Consider the following 17035-nt stretch of genomic DNA (forward strand, 5'->3'; position numbering starts at 1 on the left):
AGATATACTGGTGAGAGAGGGAGTGAAGCAAAGGTACAATAGATGGATTCCCAGGTTTGGAATTTTATTCCATGGGGAAAGATTGAGTAGACTGGATTAATAGTTTGCAGAGTTTGGATGAGAAGTGATATTGAAACACAGAGTTTTTACAGGGCTAGAGAGGATCGATGTTGATAGAGACGGTTTCTTTGGCTAATCTAGAGAACCAGGAGGTACACAGAAATGCTGGAGAAACTCAGCGGGTGCAGCAGCATCTATGGAGCGAAGGAAATAGGCAACGTTTTGGGCCAAAACCCTTCTTCAGACCATTCTGAGAACTTAGGGAACCAGGAGTCAGCCATACAGGACAGAGATGAAATTCCTTTGCCTTGGTATAGCGAATCTTTAAAAAGTCTACCCAGGGCTCTGGGGGCTTGGTCACTGGGGACATCAAGATAGAGTATGGTCGATTTTGAATACAGATCCACCACTGATTTTCCAGCACCCTGTTCCAGAGCCTTTGTTGATTATCTGTATTGTGGGACAGATTTTATATATATTGGCGAGACCAAGCGTAGACTGAGCGATTGTTTCGCTGAACACCTTCGCTCAGTATGCCTTGGCCCAAGCGATATTCCGGTTGCCAAACACTTTAACTCCTCTTCCCATTCCCATACTAACCTTTCTGTCCTGGGCCTCCTCCACTGTCAGAGTGAGGCCAAACGCAAATTGGAGGAACAGCAGCTTACACCCCAGTGATATGAATACGAACCAGAAATAGAATAGAACAGAATATCCCCAAGGAAGGGCATGGGTTCAAGGAGAGAGGCAGGAGGTTGAAGGTAATGTGAGGGGAAAGCTACTTGTTTCACCACCCAGAGTGTGATTGAGTGAGTACTCGTGGAGTCAGATCCAATCACTGCTTTGGAGACACTCAGACCGGCACTTGAACGATACAGTTTAGTTTAAAGATATAGCATGGAAACAGGCCCTTCGGCCCACCCAGTCCACACTGACCATCGGTCACCCGTTCACACCAGTTGTATGCTATTCCACTTTCCCATCCACTCCCTACAAACGAGTGACAATATACAAAGGCCAATCAACCTACAAACCCGCACGTCTTTGGGATGTGGGATCAACCTGGAGGAAACCCACATGGTCCCAGCGAGAACGTGCAAACTCCACACAGACAGCACCCAAAGTCAGGATTGATCGGGGATCTCTGGCGCTGTGAGGCAACAACTCTACAAGCTACGCCACCAGACAAGGCTATAGATCTAAGGTTTAAGGTAAATGGCCAGTATAGACACAGTGGGCTGCTGGACCTGTTTTTGTGTTGTCCCACTCTATAAATTTAAACTGCATACTGTAGCTGTCTTTGTGGGACTTGAACTAAACAAGGATGTAGATTGATGTGCATGAGAGGTATCTGGGTCAGTATTTATATTGATGCTGCTGAGATTAAATAGGCACATGATCACTTTGTTTTTACATTATATCAATGCCTCCGCGTCCCTGCTTTGAAGCAACAGCTGCAAGTTCAGAACCATAGTTGTTAAGGTATTGGGAAATAATGAAAACAACATTATGTTCAGGTACACAAAATTGCTGGAGAAACTCAGCGGGTGCAGCAGCATCTATGTAGTGAAGCAAATAGGCGACGTTTCGGGCCAAAAACCTTCTTCAGACCGATGGGAGGTGGGAGGGGAGAAGGAAGGAAAAAGGGGAGGAGGAGGAGCCCGAGGGCGGAGGGGATGGGAGGAGACAGCTCGAGGGTTAAGGAAGGGGAGGAGACAGCAAGGGCTAGCAAAATTGGAAGAATTCAACATTCATGCCATCAGGATGCAAGCTGCCCAGGCGGAATATGAGGTGCTGTTCCTCCAATTTCAGGTGTTGCTCACTCTGGCAATGGAGGAGACCCAGGACACAGAGGTCGGATTGGGAATGGGAGGGGGAGTTGAAGTGCTGAGCCACCGGGAGTTCAGGTAGGTTATTGCGGACTGAGCGGAGGTGTTCATCGAAACGATCGCCCAACCGCCGCTTAGTCTCCCCGATGTAAATCAGCTGACATCTAGAGCAGCGGATGCAGTAGATGAGGTTGGAGGAGATACAGGTGAACCTTTGTCACACCTGGAACGACTGCTTGGGACCTTGAATGGAGTCGAGGGGGGAGGTGAAGGGACAGGTGTTGCATTTCTTGTGGTTGCAACGGAAAGTGCCCGGGGAGGGGGTGGTACGGGAGGGAAGGGAAGAATTGACAAGGGAGTTGCGGAGGGAGAGGTCTTTGCGGAAGATGGGAAGATGCGGCGAGTGGTGGGGTCACGTTGGAGGTGGCGGAAATGGCGGAGGATTACGTGTTGTATTTGCCGGCTGGTGGGGTGAAAGGTGAGGACCAGGGGGATTCTGCCCTTGTTGCGAGTGCGGGGATGGGGAGAGAGAGCAGTGTTGCGGGGTATGGATGAGACCCTGGTGCGAGCCTCATCTATGGTGGCGGAGGGGAATCCCCGTTCCCTGAAGAACGAGGACATTTCCGATGCCCTGGTATGGAATGTCTCATCCTGGGAACAGATGCGGCGTAGGCGGAGGAATTGGGAGTAGGGGATGGAGTCTTTACAGGGGGCAGGGTGGGAAGACGTGTAGTCCAGATAGCCATGTGAGTCATTTGGTTTGTAGTGTATGTCGGTCAGAAGTCTGTCCCCTGCGATGGAGATGATGAGGTCAAGGAATGGTAGGGAAGTGTCGGAAATGGTCCAGGTGTATTGGAGTGCCGGATGGAAGTTGGTGGTGAAGTGGATGAAGTCAGTCAGTTGTGTGTAGGTGCAGGAGGTGGCCCCAAAGCAGTCGTCAATGTAACAGAGGTAGAGGTCGGGGATGGGGCCCTGGTACGTATTGAACAAGGATTGTTCAACGTACCCGACAAAGAGGCAGGCATAGCTGGGGTCCCATGCGTGTGCCCATGGCTACGCTTTGTGTTTTGAGGAAATGGGAGGAGTCAAATGTAAAGTTGTTGAGGGTGAGGACCAACTCCGCTAGGCGGAGGAGAGTGTCAGTGGCTGGGTATAGGTTGCTCCTCTGGTCGAGGAAGAACCGGAGGGCTTTGAGGCCATCCAGGTGGGGGATGGAGGTGTAGAGTGACTGGACATCCAAGGTGAAGATGAGGGGGTGGGGGCCTAGAGAGTGGAATGCGCGGAGGCGGCGGAGAGTGAGGTGTATAGAACATAGGTAGGAAGGGATATAACCAAGGGGGATAGTATGGAGTCAAGGTATGTGGAGATGAGTTCGGTGGGGCACGAACAGGCAGAGACAATGGGTCTGCTGGGAGAGCCGTGTTTGTTTGTTTAGGTTGTATCATTGAACTTCATTTTGTGCCAATCTAAACTGCAGCTGTTAGTAATGAATGGACTGAAGCAGGTGTGACAGGAAGCATCGGATTCAATGGAACATTATTTACGACTTGCAATTATAAGGTGGCTCATAAAATTGAATCAGACTTGTAAAGAAATTCAACTTAATTGTAGAAAATACAAATACAGGTTTTGCAATGTTTTGTGAGATGGTTTGATTCTGAGCACATGAATGATATGTTAAGTAATAAGTATATTCTTAAATAATTTCAAACAATTTTAAAAATGAATGGGTACAAAGCATGCAATGGATGAGTTTTGAGGAGTTCCTTTTGAGATGCTTTAAACTGCAGCTGCCAAAATATTTTTTACTTTCTCCATTTTCATTGGAACTATTGGAACATTTTTATTGGCAAACCTTAATGCACGCGAAGGGGATACTAGTCCCTAATAGGCCGGAGAAGATGATGGTTCCTCTTGTGGTCTGAGGGATCACTGTGATATGGGCCACATGACATTTAACCAGGAGTCACAAGAGACTATAGATTTAGATACAGCGTGGTAACAGGCCCATTGGCCCATTGGGTCTGCACTGACCAGCGATCATCCCGTACATTAGCACCGTCCTAAACACTAAGGACAATTTACAATTTACAGAAGCTGATTGACCTACAAACCCGTACATCTTTGGAGTGTGGGAAGAAACTAGAGCACCCGGAGAAAAGCCACACAGTCACAGTGCCCTCGCCTATTTTTACCAACCGAGTGTTGCAACAGACCCAAAATAATTAAAGAGTCTTGTTTTCCAGGATTCAAGATTCAAGAGAGTTTATTGTCATGTGTCCCAGATAGGACAATGACATTCTTGCTTTGCTTTCGGTACAACAGAATATTGCAGGCATAAACAATACAGAACAGATCAGTGTGTCCATATACCATTGAATACACACACACACACACACACACACACACACACACACAAACAAACATGTAAAGTGCAGTAGGCTAATTAAAGTTCAGATTTTGTTTGAGTTGAGTTTAATAGTCTGATGGCTGTGGGCATCACTGCGATATGGGCTACATGACATTTAAGAAGGAGTCACAAGAGTGGGGAAATCAAGAACCAGAGGGCTTAATTTTTTGGTGGGAGGAGACAGATTTACTGCAATCGGAAGGGGCAACTTTCTTCACATTGAGGGTGGTGGATATATGGAATGAGCTGCCAGAGGAAGTAGTTGAGGCAGGTTTTATAACAACATTTAAAAGGTACATGGAGGGATTTGGGTCAAATGAAGGCAATTGCAACTAGCTCAGATGGAGCATCTTGGTCGGCAATGAAGAGTTGGGTCTGTCTCCATGCTGTGTGACATTTGGACAGGTGCATGGAGGGATATGGGCCAAACAAAGACAAATGGAGCACTCAAATGGGACATCTTGGTTGGGTCGAAGGGAATGTTTCCATGCTGTCTGACTATCAGCTGAATGCTGCAGTATTTAGTAATTAACCACAAGGCATACTAGAAAGCCTTCATTCAATGGAGGAAAGGAGATCATGTACCAAATGCCAAGTTTTCAGCAAAAGCTTTCAGTGCAATTATGTTCTTTGGTTTCACTTTTAAAATCTAACTCGTGTCTTTTATTTAGGCTTTCACAATGTTTAAAAAATATTTGGACAGGTACCTGGATAGGATAGGTTTAGAGGGATGCAGTATAAATGGGGTATGTTGGTCAGTGTGGGAAAGTTGGGACAAAGGGCTTGTTTCCATGCTGTATGACTCCAAGGCCCTTCCTCATGATGGGAAATGTAATTTAGTTGGTACAACAGTTGCATAAAGTAAGCCAGACATTTTTATTTTGCTGGAGTACAGTTGCTGCCTTATAGATCCAGAAACATTGGTTCGATCCTAACCACGGGTGCTGTCTATATGGAGTTTGCACGTTCTCTCCGTCACCACGTGGGTTTTCTCCAGCCGCTCCAGTTTCCTCTCAAAGACATGCTAGTTTGTAGGTTCATTGGCTTCTGTAAATCGTCCCCGATATGTAGGATAGGAGTAGTTAGTATATGGGTGATCGCTGGATGGCGCAGACTCGGTGGACTGAAGGGCCTATTTCCATGCTGTATCTCAAAATAAACAACTTGTGGGGACAGTAGCATCTAGTGAGGAACAGGTTATTAACTTCATTATTCATTTGTTATAATGTTGCTGGAAGTTTTGGTTTACATGTCCCTGAATCCAAAATACTCTCATTGGATGTTGACTGGGTTTCTGGTCAGTCCTGAAGAGACACAAAGTGCTGGAGGAACTCAGCAGGTCTGGCTGCATCGCTGGGGAAAATGAACAGGTGATGTTTTGGGTCAGAACCCTTCTTTAAACCCTTGTTCTCTTTTAGTCTTGTTGCCTTTGATGCCTTGTTTCCTTTTTTACAAGTAGGTAAAGAAGTATCATTAGGGAGGCAGTATTACCCCAACATCTACACATAAAGTGCAAGTTCCAAAGTAACACAAAGTTTTACTTTCCCCTTCCTGCACTTAGAATCATACAGCAAGGAAACAGGCCCTTCGGCCCAACTTGCCTATGCCCACCCACCTACAATAGTCCCTTTAGGCCCAAATCCTTCTAAATCTTTCCCACCCATGTACCTGTCCAAATGTCTTTTGACATTGCAGTAAATGTCTGCCCGACATCTACTATAAACCCACTGACTCCCATGGCTATCTGGACTACACATCTTCCCACCCTGCTTCCTGTAAGGACTTTATCCCCTACTCCCAATTCCTCTGTCTATGCCACATCTGCACCCAGGATTAAGTTCCAAACCAGGGCATCGACTATAGTTGAGGCACTCACCAGGGTCAACTCGATATCCTGTAGCTCCGCTCTCACTCCCCAACCCCCCACTCGTAACAAGGACAGAGTCCCCCTTGTCCTCACCTTCCACCCTACCAGCTGTCACGTACAACAGATAATCCATTTTCACCACCTCCAAAGGGATCCCACCACTGGCCACATTCCCATCCTCTCCCCTTTCGGCTTTCCGCATAGACTGCTCCCTCCGAAACTCCCTGGTGAATTTGTCCCTTCCCACCCAAATCACCCCCTCCCCTGGTACTTTCCCTTGCAACCACAGGAAATGCTACACTTGTCACTTTACCTCCCCCCTTGATTCCATCCAAGGACCCAAGCAGTCTTTCCAGGTGAGGCAGAGGTTCACCTGCATCTCCTCTAACCTCATCTATTGCATCTGCTGCTCTAGATGTCTACATCGGTGAGACCAAGCGCTCTCTTGCCCAACACCTCAGCACAGTTCGCATGAAACTACCTGATCGCCCAGTGACTCAGCACTTCAACTCCCCCTCCCATTCCGAATCCTACCTTTCTATCCTGGCCCTCCGCCATGCTCAGAGTGAGTCCCACTGCAAATTGGAGGAGCAGCACCTCATATTTCGCTTGGGTAGTTTACACCCTAGTGGTATGAACATTGACTTTTCCAATTTCAGGTAGTCCTTGCTTTCTACCTCCTTCCCTCCGCTGTCCCACAGCCTACTGTCTCCGCCTCTTCCTTTGAACTTCCTGCCCCCACCCCCACATCTGTCTGAAGATGGGTCTCAACCCGAAACGTGACATTCCTTTGCTGCATAGATGCTGCCTCACCCGCTGAGTTTCTCCAGCATTTTTGTCTACCTTCGATATTTCCAGCATCTGCAGTTCTTTCTTAAAACAAATATATTTTAAATGTTGTTACAGTACCTGCCTCAACTACCTCTTCAGGCAGCTCATTCCATATACCTGTCATGCTGTGTGGAAAAAGTTGTCCCTCAGTTTCCTATTAAATCTTCCCCCTCTCACCTTAAACCTATGTCCTCTGCTTCTTAATTCCACTTGTTAGATGATCATATTCATAAACTTGGTGGGTGGGAAATCACAGGTAATGGAATATCCCCAATCACTCTTGATTCAGCATGTTACTGGATTCTTGAGAAAGCAGGTCTTTATTTTGTATATCCAAGGCCATTCGAGGTTTGCGTGTCTTGACATGTTTTTGCACCACACATTTCCTGGGTGAAGCATCCCTCAGAACTGGTGTTAAGAATTGGTGCTGTAGCAACTCTGCTGCCACGTCATTGTGTCATTGACATCCTGACTACGGGTGCTGCCTGTATGGAGTTTGTACGTTGTACTGTGACAATGTTGGTTTTCTCCGGGTGGTCCACGTTCTGCTCGCACTCCAAAGGCATACAGGTTTGTAGCTTAATTGGCTGCAGTAAATTTGTAAATTGTCCCTTGTGCGTATGTAGGATAGTGCTAGTGTGCAGGGATCATTGGTCAATAGACAATAGGTGCATTCGGCCCTTTGAGCCAGCACCGCCATTCACTGTGATCATGGCTGATCATCCACAATCAGTATCCCGTTCCTGCCTTCTCCCCATATATGAATAGGATATAGTTGGGATCACGGAGACATGGCTCCAGGGTGACCAAGGCTGGGAGCTGAACATCCCGGGATATTCAATATTCAGTAGGGATAGGAAGAAAGGAAAAGGAGGTGGGGTAGCGTTGCTGGTTGGAAAGGAAGGACATTAGCTTGGAGGATGTGGAATCCATATGGGTAGAGCTGCAAAACACTAAGGGGCAGAAAACTCTAGTGGGTGTTGTGTACAGGCCACCTAACAGTAATAGTGGAGTTGGGGATGGAATCAAACAGGAAATTAGAAATGCGTGCAACAAAGGTAAAACAGTTATAATGAGTGACTTCAATCTACATATAGATTGGGTGAATCAAAATGGCAGGGGTGCTGAGGAAGAGGATTTCTTGGAATGTATGCGGGATAGTTTTCTAAACCAACATGTAGAGGAACCAACAAGAGAGCAGGCTATTCTAGACTGGGTATTGAGTAATGAGGAAGGGTTAGTTAGCAGTCTTGTTGAGCGTGGCCCCTTGGGCAAGAGTGACCATAATACGGTTGAGTACTTCATTATGGAGAGTGACATTGTTAATTTTTTTTGAGTATAGAAGCTGGGATGTAATGTTAAAATTGTACAAGGCATTGGTGAGGCCAAATCTGGAGTATGGTGTACAATTTTGGTCGCCAAATTATAGGAAGGATGTCAACAAAATAGACAGGGTACAGAGGAGATTTACTAGAATGCTGCCTGGGTTTCAGCAACTAAGTTACAGAGAAAGGTTGAATAAGTTAGGTCTTTATTCTCTGGAGCGCAGAAGGTTAAGGGGGGACCTGATAGAGGTCTTTAAAATGATGAGAGGGATAGACAGAGTTGATGTTGACAAGCTTTTCCCTTTGAGAATAGGGAAGATTCAAACAAGAGGACATGACTTCAGAATTAAGGGACAGAAGTTTAGGGGTAATATGAGGGGGAACTTCTTTACGCAGAGAGTGGTGGCGGTGTGGAATGAGCTCCCAGTGGAAGTGGTGGAGGCAGGTTCATTGGTATCATTTAAAAATAAATTGGATAGGCATATGGATGAGAAGGGAATGGAGGGTTATGGTACGAGTGCAGGCAGGTGGGACTAAGGGGAAAAAAATTTGTTCGGCATGGACTTGTAGGGCCGAGATGGCCTGTTTCCGTGCTGTAATTGTTATATGGTTATATGGTTATAATTCAGAAACGAGAGTCCTGAACTTAAAGAAAGGTAATTTTGAGGGTATGAGACCTGAATTGGCCAAGATAGACTGGCAATTGATTCTTAAAGGGTTGACAGTGGATATGCAATGGAAGGCATTTAAAGACTGCATTAATGAACTACAACAATTGTTCATCCCAGTTTGGCAAAATAATAAATCAGGGAAGGTAGTGTATCCGTGGATAACAAGGGAACTCAGGGATAGCCAGAAAAAGCAGCCTACCAGAGGACTGGGAGAAATTCAGAGTCCAGCAGAGGAGGACAAAGGGCTTAAATAGGAAAGGGAAAATAGATTATGAAACAAAACTGTCAGGGAACATAAAAACTGACTGCAAAGGTTTTTATAGATATGTGAAGAGAAAAAGATTAGATAAAACAAATGTAGGTCCCTTGCAGTCAGAAACAGGTGAATTGATCATGGAGAACAAGGACATGGCAGACCAATTGAATAACTACTTTGGTTCTGTCTTCACTAAGGACAGATGGTGCAATGGGCTAAGTGTTCGGCTGGCAACCTGAAAGTGGCCGGTTCGAATCCTGCTTGGAGTGTGTACTGTCGTTGTGTCCTTGGGCAAGACACTTCACCTACCTTTGCCTGGGACTAGAGACGGAAATTAGCTACTGATTAGCTACAATCTCGCATTTTTACATGCAAAATGTTAATTAATATGCACTGTCCCTATAAACAAAAACATTAAATAGCAGGGGACCTGGGGTCAAATGAGATGGAGGAACTGAATGAAATCCAGGTTAGCCAGGAAGTGGTGTTAGGTACACAAAAAAGCTGGAGAAACACAGTGGGTGCAGCAGCATCTATGGAGCGAAGGAAATAGGCAACGTTTCGGGCCAAAACCCTTCTTCAGTGGTGTTAGGTAAATTGAATGGATTACAGGCCGATAAATCCCCAGGGCCAGATAGGTTGCATCCCATAGTACTTAAGGAAGTAGCCCCAGAAATAGTGGATGCATTAGTGATAATTTTTCAAAACTCTTTAGATTCTGGACTAGTTCCGGAAGATTGGAGGGTAGCTAATGTAACCCCACTTTTGAAAAAGGGAGGGAGAGAGAAAATGGGAAATTATAGACCAGTTAGTCTAACATCGGTAGTGGGGAAAATGCTCTATTAGTTAGTTATTAAAGATGGGATAACAGCACATTTGGAAAGTGGTGAAATGAAGAAAGACTGGATAGACTCGGTTTGTACTCGCTAGAATTTAGAAGGTTGAGGGGGGATCTTATAGAAACGTACAAAATTCTTAAGGGGTTGGACAGGCTAGATGCAGGAAGATTGTTCCCGATGTTGGGGAAGTCCAAAACAAGGGGTCACAGTTTAAGGATAAAGGGGAAATCTTTTAGGACTGAGATGAGGAAAACTTTTTTCACACAGAGAGTGGCGAATCTCTGGAATTCTCTGCCGCAGAAGGTAGTTGAGGCCAGTTCATTGGCTATATTTAAGAGGGAGTTAGATATGGCCCTTGTGGCTAAAGGGATCAGGGGGTATGGAGAGAAGGCAGGAACAGGATACTGAGTTGGATGATCAGCCATGATCATATTGAATGGCGGTGCAGGCTCGAAGGGCCGAATAGCCTACTCCTGCACCTATTTTTTATGTTTCTATGAAATCATTGGACAGTCAGCATGGATTTATGAAAGGTAAATCATGTCTGATGAATTTTATAGAATTTTTTGAGGATGTAACTAGTAGAGTGGATAAGGGAGAACCAGTGGATGTGTTATATCTGAACTTTCAGAAGGCTTTCGACAAGGTCCCACATAAGAGATTAATATGCAAACTTAAAGCACACGGTATTGGGGGTTCAGTATTGACGTGGATAGAGAACTGGCTGGCAGACGGGAAGCAAAGAGTAGGAGTAAACGGGTCCTTTTCATAATGGCAGGCAGTGACTAGTAGGGTACCGCAAGGCTCAGTGCTGGGACCCCAGCTATTTACGATATATATTAATGATCTGGATGAGGGAATTGAATGCAACATCTCAAGTTTGCGGATGACACGGAGCTGGGAAGCAGTGTTAGCTGTGAGGAGGACGCTAGGGGGCTGCAAGGTGACTTGGATAGGTTGGGTGAGATGCATGATGCATGGCAGATGCAGTATAATGTGGATAAATGTGAGGTTATCCATGTTGGTGGCAAAACAGGAAAGCTGACTATTATCTGAATGGTGGCCGATTAGGAAAAGAGGAGATGCAACCAGACCTGGATGTCATGGTACACCAGTCATTGAAAGTAGACATGCAGGTGCAGCAGGCAGTGAAGAAAGTGAATGGTATGTTAGCATTCATAAAAAAAGGATTTGAGTATAAGAGCAGGGAGGTTCTATTGCAGGTGTACAGGGTCTTGGTGAGACCACACCTGGAGTATTGTGTACAGTTTTGGTCTCCTAATCTGAGGAAAGACATTCTTGCCGTAGAGGGAGTACAGAGAAGGTTCACCATACTGATTCCTGGGATGGCAGGACTTTCATATGAAGAAAGACTGGAAAGACTTGGCTTGTACTCGCTAGAATTTAGAAACTTACAAAATTCTTAAAGGGTCGGACAGGCTAGATGCAGGAAGATTGTTCCCGATGTTGGGGAAGTCCAGAACAAGGGGTCACAGTTTAAGGATATGGGGGAAGTCGTTTAGAACCGAGATGAGAAAAACATTTTTCACACAGTGGTGAATCTGTGGAATTCTCTGCCACAGAAGGTATTTGAGGCCAGTTCATTGGCTATATTTAAGAGGGTTAGATGTGGCCCTTGTGGCTAAAGGGATCAGGGGGTATGGAGAGAAGGCAGGTACAGGATACTGAGTTGGATGATCAGCCATGATCATATTGAATGACAGTGCAGGCTCGAAGGGCCAAATGGCCTACTCCTGCATCTATTTTCTATGTTTCTATATCCCTTGACTCTGCTATCTTTAAGAGCTCTATCTAACTCTCTCTTGAAAACATCCAAAGAATCAGCCTCCACTGCCTTCTGAGGTAGAGAATTCCACAGACTCACAACACTTTCGGTGAAAACGTTTTTCCTCATCTCCGTCCTGAATGGCCTACTCCTTATTCTTAAACTGTGGGCCCTGGTTCTGGACTCCTGCAACATCGGGGACAAGTTTCCTCCCTCTAGTGTGTCTAATCCCTTAATAATCTTATGTGTTTCAATATGATCCCCTCTCATGCTTCTAAATTCCAGTGTACAAGCCCAGCCGCTCCATTCTCTCAGAATATGACAGTCCCGCCATCCCGGGAATTAACCTTGCGAACCTACGCTGCACTCCCTCAATAGCAAGAAATTTGGAGACTAAAACTGCACACAATACTCCACATGTGGTCTCACCTGGGCCCTGTACAGTTGCAGAAGAACTTGTTTGCTCCTTTACTCAACTCTTGTTATAAAGGCCAACATGCCATTAGCTTTCTTCACTGACTGCTGTATCTGCATGCTTACTTTCAGAGAACAAGGACACCCAGATCTCGTTGTAATCTGCTCTATTGTTCTTGCCACCAAAGTCAATAACATCACATTTATCCACATTAAACTGCACCTGCCATGCATCTGCCCACTCACCCAAGCACAGACTCAGTGGGCCAAAGAGCCTGTTTACCTCTGTAGATGTACAATGGAGAACATACCAACTGGCTGCATTACAACCTGGCTCAGTAATTCAAATGCTCAACAATGAAAGAGGCTGCTGAAAATGGTGAATATTACCTGATCCATGTGTAGGAAGGAACTGAAGATGTTGAATTAAACCGAAGATACACACAAAATGCTGGAGTAACTCAGCCGGATTGGTTGCATCTGTGGAGAGAAGGAATGGATGACGTTTTGGGTTGAGACCCTTCTTCACTGATCGATCGCAAGTATTGACCTACCCATCATCGAAGGAATCTACAAGTAGCGCTGCCAGAAGATGGCAGCTCATATCAAAGACTATCACCTTGCTGCTACTCTAGGGAAGGTGATAAAGAGAGCCGTTCCCTCCAGGTTCAAGAACAGTTTTTCACATTAACCTTCACAGTCACAGAACCGCCCTGCATAACTCTAACTCAGCACCAAACCACTCTGGACTTTGCACACTAAGATTACATTGCATACTTTGGCTTTCTATATGGCAGCCCTTTTCTTGGAATAATTGATAATTGAGGGTGGTGTTGTGTTTAATATGCCTGTAAAGCCGCAGCAATTAAGTAGTTTATCCCAGAACATGTGACAAGTAAACACTCTGGATTCCTGACTCATCGGCACGGTTGTGCGTGGCAATAGTGGCTCACAAAACTAAAGAGGTAACCAGGAGGACAGTTACAATTAAGCCGTCCAGTGTACAGATACAGGATAAAGGGTACACCGTTTAGTGCAAGATAAAGTCCAGTAAAATCCGATTAAAGATAGGTTGAAGATCTCCAGTGGAGTAGATGGGAGGCGAGGATAGTTCTCTAGTTGGTGATAGGATGGTTCAGTCTCCTTCGAACAGCTGGGAAGAAACTGTCCCTGAATCTGGAGGTGTGCGTTTTCCCACTTCTGTACCTTTTGCCTGAGGGAGTGACCAGGGTGAAACTGGTCCATGATTATGTTGATGGCCTTGCCGAGGCAGTGTGAAGTGCAGATTGGAAGGGAGGTTGGTTTGCGTTATGGACTGGCCTGCGTCCACAGCTCACTGCAATTTCTTGTGGTCTTGGATGGAGCTGTTGAGGGCATGGAAGTGGACGTTGCCGACATGAACTCTGGCACGCCCTTTGATAAAGTCATGGTTAGCTAGTCTGAAATGTTAGTTCACATTGGATCCGGGGAAAGCTACCTTTTAGTTTAGTTTAGCATGGAAACAGACGTTTCAGCACATGGAGTTCGCCCGACCGATCAGCGTACACTATTCCTACATTATCCCAATTTCGTATCCTACACACTCGAGGCAATTTACAGAATCCAATTAATCTACAAACCTGCGTATAAGGTCATAAGTGATAGGAGTAGAATTAGGCCATTCAGCCCATCAAGTCTACTCCATCATTCAATCATGACTAATCTACCTCTCCCTCCTAACCCCATTCTCCTGCCTTCTCCCATAACCTGACAACTGTACTAATCAAAAATCTATCCATCTCTGCCTTAAATATATCCACTGACTAGGCTTCCTCAGCCTTCTGCAGCAAACAATTCCACAGATTCAACACCCTCTGACTAAATAAATAAATGTCTCCTAATTTCCTTCCCAAAAGAATGTACTTTAATTCTGAGGCCATGGCCTCTAGTCCTGGACTCTCCCATTAGTGGAAACATCCACTCCACATCCACTCTATCCTAGCCTTTCACAATTCTGAATGTTTGAATGAGGTCTCACCTCATTCTTCTATTAGGGGCGGAAATCGCCATCAAAACATGAGAGGGCCACAATTTTGGGGGGGGGGGGCACAATTTCTTGGTGGCCGCGCGAGCACACGCGTGTGAACCTTTGGAGGCTTCAGCCGTGGGCCCTGTGGATGGTTACATCGGGAGCTGACCTGGTTGGAGACCGACTCTGAACTCCAGAACAACAGTTTTGTTTGCCCCGAATCGTGGGGATTGAATCGTGGCCTTTCAGCCTAAAATCGGCCAGCTTCAACATCGGGAGCCTCGATCGCGGCTTCAACATCGGGAGCCTCGATCGCCTCGACGCAGCAGTTTGATTTTAAGCCACACCGGGCGATGTAAGGCCCTGCTAATGGGCCAATTCTGCCCTTAGAAAACGTCTGATGCCCGCTTGAATCTTTCAAAAGCTACAATGTGATAAATAACACTTAAATAAAACTGATGCAAATAAAGGCAAACAGAAGAACCAATCTTGGAGGGGGGAGATAGAGAGAGATGGGAAAAGCATACTAAATAAAGTGAGTGACTGTGAATGAGGGACTTACCTGCAAGCCAGCCAGGAAACTCGCCCTTAATGACCAGACCCGTTTAAATCCGATATCCGTTTAAATCTTTCCCATCCACCAATACATTCAATTAGTTCAAATGGTGATTGTACCTGCATCAGACAGCTTTAAGAAATTCTCTGTGAATACCTTCAGTAATACTTGAAGGTCAAAACACAATTGGTGACACATCATGTTAATAGTGACATTTAACAAATGCTAAACCCCCACTGTCTTGCGGAAAACGGAGATTTTAATTTTTTCTTTCACCGAATTTCAAAATCCGGATTACAAAACACGCGAGAGATGTGTCCCCCCAACCAACCCCCCCCCCCCCGATTTCCGCCCATGTAAAGTCCAGTGCCGACAAACGCTCATCATAGATTAACCCACTCAATCCTGGGATCTTTGGAATGTGGAAGTTAACCGAAGCATCCGGAGAAAACCCACGTGGTCAAAGGGAGAACGTACAAACTCCACCCACACCGCACCAGTAGTCAAGATCGAACCCGGGTCTCAAGTGCTGCGAGGCAGGGGGTTTAGTTTACAGCGCGGTAACAGTCCCTTTGGCCCACTGAGTCCACGCTGACCAGTGTTATACTACTCACTATGGACAATTGACAATTTTACCAAGCCAATTAGCCATTCTAGTGTGGGAGGAAACCGGAGATCCATGAGAAAACCCATGTAGGTCATGGAGAGAATGTACAAACTAGGTACAGACAAGCACCTGTAGTCAGTTGCGAAACCAGGTCTCGAAACCGGAAATAAGGCAACTCAACTGCTGAGCATCCGTAGCGCCTATATCTACCACTGTGTCACTGTTCAGTAAACTGGATACATAATTGTATTAATGGTAGGGAGCAGAGGGTGATGGTGGAAGGTTCTTTTTAGACTGGAAGCCTGTGACAAGTGGTGTTCCACTGGGATTGGTCTGGGCCTATTGTTGTTCATCACCTGTATATACAATTTGGATGAGAATGCATAATGCACGGTTATTATGTTTGCAGATGACACTGATATAGCTGGCATCATAGAAGGTGGTTACCATGTGTTACAGCAGGACCTGAATACAAGTTTACAATGCCGACCAGCTGGATCTTTTTGTAGCGGCCGAGCAGTTTCTTTTTTTCATCTAAATCAATATCTGCTCCTCGGCAGACACACAATGCTGGAGTAACTCAATGGGTCAAGCAGCATCACTGGAGAAACAAATTGGTGATGTTTCATTTCGGAACCCATCCTCATTTCATCATCGGCGGTCATTTGAAACGAGTATGACTGTCCTATCCATAAGGTGGTTTACTAGTGGCTCTGCAGATATCTGTAGAGGCCTCATCTATCTTCAGTATAAAACAGCATCTGAAATTCCTCCCTCCACATTTTGACTGTCCTATGAATCCAGCCTAGAGATAAGAGCCGGGAATTAGGATCAAGTTATCCCAACTAATTGTTATATTCCAATAGAATGGTGAAAGCTTGCTGCCCAATGCACTCAGTGTGGGAGGAACTGAATCTAAGTCTAAGTCAATGTGACTTGCATTTCCAAACTCTTGTTTGTCATAAGAGTCACCAACCAACATGTCTTATCTACACGTCCCGCCTGCCAGTGTTTGGCCCATATGCCTCAAAACCAGTCCAATCTATGTACCTGTCTAATTGTTTCTTAAAAATTGCAAGTCCCTGCCTTAACCACCTCCTCTGGCAGCTCTGCCATACATCCACCACCCTTTGTGTGAAACCCTAATTTCAAGATTTTTTACTGAGCCAAAACACTGCAGATGAGAGTATAAATAAGCATCCTCAAACCTATCTCATTGATAAGCCCATTGTTCAATGTTGTGAATACAGCCAAGGACACCCAATCACTTCCATAAGGAATACCCAGTGCTTTGGATTCTCCTAATATATCTTTAGGTAGTTAGTTAGTCTAGTTTATTATTATTTCCACGCGTACCGAGGTACAGTGAAAGCTAATTTGCTGCATGCTATCCAGTCAGGTAACAGACTACACGATTACAATCAGGCTGTCCACAGTGTACAGATATAGGATAAAAAGCATAACATTTGGTGTAAGATCAAGTCCAGCATGATTAAAGATAGTTAGAAGTCTCCAATTGGGTAGATAGGAGGAGAGGACTGCTCTGTAGTTGGTGATAGGATGCTTCAGTTTCCCA

This window comes from Leucoraja erinacea, chromosome 29 (assembly GCF_028641065.1).
Source record: "Leucoraja erinacea ecotype New England chromosome 29, Leri_hhj_1, whole genome shotgun sequence".
NCBI classification, from domain to species: domain Eukaryota; kingdom Metazoa; phylum Chordata; class Chondrichthyes; order Rajiformes; family Rajidae; genus Leucoraja; species Leucoraja erinaceus.